This window comes from Nanorana parkeri, unplaced genomic scaffold (assembly GCF_000935625.1).
Source record: "Nanorana parkeri isolate BGI_ZX_2015 unplaced genomic scaffold, ASM93562v1 scaffold1233, whole genome shotgun sequence".
NCBI lineage: Eukaryota > Metazoa > Chordata > Amphibia > Anura > Dicroglossidae > Nanorana > Nanorana parkeri.
This window is the reverse complement of record NW_017307501.1, coordinates 320,055-321,132: the sequence shown is the minus strand read 5'-3', so window position 1 is coordinate 321,132 and position 1,078 is coordinate 320,055.

Genomic DNA, 1,078 nt, shown 5'->3' with positions numbered 1-1,078 from the left:
CGTCCTAAAGCCATGTAAGGGGCCCCAAAATTTCTGATGGCTGCCCTGACAGCACCATACGGTCCCTCCGTCCTCTACTACAGCAGCACAGCTTGATCAAGGTCACACCCCTTGTTTTGCTGATTGGAAAATAGAGAAGGAGCAGCACAGTAATTAAATCATACCTCTGCTCACTCTGCACATGTGCATGCAGTAGAGCCTGATTGGTTGAGCATTCTGCCTCTTCCTCTCCCAGTCTGAGCTCTGATGTGCAAGGAATGAAAGTTGGATACTACCAAGACTGAGGTTCGCTTATTGCAATTAAAACACATTTCATGATTGTTGCACCCCCCATGGTGCGATCTAATGGTAAAATGAAAGAAGACATAAGAGGTAGGAGGGCAACTTTCCTCCACAAGGCGGTCCCTGGTATAGACTGATGTGGGAGGTCTCGCAGATTATTTCCTGTATATGGCAACATATGATAAAGTGTATAAAACCATTGCAACGACCACCGGACTCTCTACACACTCTGGGGCGCATCCTCTGAGATGCCGGTCAATATTTTGGGCTGTAGGTGGAAATCACAGAATCTTTAGAATTTTTCTAACACTGTCACGTACCTGGTCAGAGCCTGAGATGACGGGGGCGGCCTCCCTCGCTTCTCTTGTCCAAACACCCCATGTACTGGTGGACAGAGGATGTAGAGACGGAAGAGGGGCACGAGTGCGTGATGAATTGGATACACCCGGAGCTGGAGATGCAGGTGGACCAGTCTGAAGGAAGATGATTGGAGTCACTTTCTGCAATATAGACAGTGCACCCATCGCACTCGGAGCCGCTGCTCCAAAAATGGAGGGTGGGTGCAGCAGGTGTCAGTGGGTGGCTTTCGACAAAATATCAGTAAAGGATGGACACCGGCACTCCAAAGCAAGTTCAGTACGTGTTTATTAACATACTAGTTGCAAATAGAACACTCTAAACCAGTGGTTCTCAACCCGTGTAACCTCGGGACCCACATGTTTCCTTGGTCATTAAGGCGTGACCCAAAAATGATTTCATTTCTGAAACATTTAAATTTATTACACAAGAACTTGTG